This window comes from Aplysia californica, unplaced genomic scaffold, assembly GCF_000002075.1.
Source record: "Aplysia californica isolate F4 #8 unplaced genomic scaffold, AplCal3.0 scaffold00846, whole genome shotgun sequence".
Taxonomy (NCBI): domain Eukaryota; kingdom Metazoa; phylum Mollusca; class Gastropoda; order Aplysiida; family Aplysiidae; genus Aplysia; species Aplysia californica.
Window position 1 is genome coordinate 120,820 of NW_004798116.1, and position 2,500 is coordinate 123,319.

The 2,500-nt window shown below is 40.3% G+C and overlaps 1 protein-coding gene across 1 annotated transcript in view; it reads right to left on the minus strand.

Moving 5' to 3' along the window:
- The window catches only part of LOC101855830 (isotocin receptor), a gene marked incomplete in the record, with an annotated part of 65,760 nt that overhangs the window by 61,440 nt on the left and 1,820 nt on the right, over window positions 1-2,500 (minus strand). The window contains 1 exon segment of the mRNA XM_013088972.2: window positions 947-1,247.

A 2,500-nucleotide genomic window follows, 5' to 3' on the forward strand; every position in this document is an offset into this window, starting at 1 on the left:
GGGGGGGTGAGATCAGGTACTCATAATAAATAAAGCAGTTTTTCATCTAAAGGGATCTACAAACAGTCCAGTCGTGAAACGCTTAAAAGAACAATAATTAAAAACTGCTTACACAAAAAGTTGTTGTTTCAATACAGAAGGAAAAAGATTAATAGAAAAGATAGCCTCATTCGCATTTCTTTATGATTGTTTTGTGTTTTTTTTAATGTAGAGAAAGTTTTCTGCTGTATGTCCGCAAGACGAAGTGACAAAGATATACCCTACCTCCATTTTTCAAAACCAGATAGCATCCTTCAGACAACACTTGAGGCATTTAGATTCTAAAACAACACAAATCAACGCTGGTTACCCAGTGCAAGACTGCAATCAGCTATTTTTTCACAACAACAGCGTCAACAACAGAAACAACAATAACCACAGCAACAGCAGCAACAACAACAACAACAACAACAACAACAACAACAACAACAACAACAAGAAACACAGACACACAAGTGATGTTCTGTTGACTAAAACAAAGCGAGGCGGCCACGAAAATGACAGTGTCACATTAATAATATTGTCCTGAAAATGACATAACCATACACACACTATGTCCCTGAGGAACGCTCAGCGAACACGGGGTCAGATGGATACACATTACCCAATAGTAGAACTTGAATGTGAACATTGAGATACTGTTAAAGAGGAAGCTAGGAAATGTATACTCAGCAAACAAGGCGTATGTATGTCGCGGTTTAACCCTGGAATCTATCCGTATGTCGTGCTTGTGTCTTTCTTACAGAGGTGTACCAAATGAAGACATTTTGCCAGGCAGCACAAAATGCGGTTGTCAGGATTTGCGTGGGGTAACAACCTGCTGTACCCCCCCCCCCCTCCACACACACCTGCACACACGTACACTCACAAACAGTCTGGACAAGGAATGATTAAATCTCTAACTCACCTGTCGAAGACCCCAGTTTGACACCGCGGGAAAAAAACACTACACGACCAGGCAGATAATTCAGTGCAGACACGCTTTTTTTGCGTTTTTCTTCTTTGTCAGAGGACACTGGTATGTTTGAGATAGCACCCTTGGAATTTCGATGAGCCCCGCCGGACAAAGTCCTTTTAAGTCCTTGGGGGATAGAAGCGAATCACCGAAGGGAGCCGGAGAACGAGATAATCAGGGTGGCCGGACGATGGGTCCCAAGAATACACAGACAGTTGGAAACTTGGCAAAAATGTTTTGGCCGTTCGGCGATCTGAGAAAATAACAACAAAATAAAATAGAAAAGCGTCTTAAAGAGTCTGATTTCGATGTTCTAATATCGAAAAAACCCAGAAACGAAACCAAATAAAATGTAAAACAAAAACAATAGAAAAAACAAACAAAACAAAACAATAAAAGAACAAAACAAAAAATGATTAAAAAACTATAACATTTTATGATCAAACATGGGACTAACAAGAACAAAACTCTTCGGACAAAATGATTCGCAACCCGAAAAATCTGAACTTTTACCTGGAATTAAAACCTGTAGTTTTGAGTTATTTTAGTTTTTGTTTTGTTTCTTTTTATCTCGCTTACAGCGGGTGCTTACAGCGGGTGCTTACAGCGGGTGCTTACAGCGGGTGCTTACAGCGGGTGCTTACAGCGGGTGCTTACAGCCCGAGAAATCTGAACTTTCACCTGGAATTAAAACCTGTAATTTTGTGTTATTGTAGTTTTTGTTTTGTTTTGAGGCATTGTAGTTACTGTTTTGTTTCTGTTTATCTAGCTTACAGCGGGCCTTTTCTAGCATGGCGTGTCCCTGCTTCATCAAGCACAACAGCAGCTTGTCCTATCTCCAGTTACTACCCAAGGCTGAGATCTAGTCTATTAAGAAAATTCATAAATTATGCATGATCACCCATCTGAACCAACTGTTCCGTGTTAGTAACTTGTTTGTGAAGCAAAAGTGGGTGACGTGGTGGGGGGAGGTCGTGCAGGTTTTCACAAGTTATGCAATAGATTACTCAATAAACAACCTTCTTATGGATGGTAGATTGCGCAGGTTTTTGAGTATGGTATCGATTCTGAATATAATTGAGTGTTCACTAAAAACAGTTCGAGTAGTAAACGTTACTACCATGTTGGGTGTCGGTTGGGGGGGGGGGGGGGGGTGTTACAACAATATACAGCTCATTACAGCTTATCAGAGTCAACAGTTGACGCAAGCAGAGTTCCTCAACAAGATGGCCTAAAGAATGCTTCCTGTGAGAATGTAACTATCGCTTTTAACTCCACTTTTATCACGTATTTTATTCAGCGATTTTTAAGAAATGTGCTCTTCAATAGACATTAACTTGCTCTCCTATAGACATTAACTTGCTCTCCTATAGACATTAACTTGCTCTCCTATAGACATTGTATTGTTCTCCTGCTCGGAATCTGTCTTCTACCTCCCCGTGGTGAGCAGGGGGCTACAAGTATCAAGACTGTTTTATCCAGAAAAAATATCAATGAAATATCAGT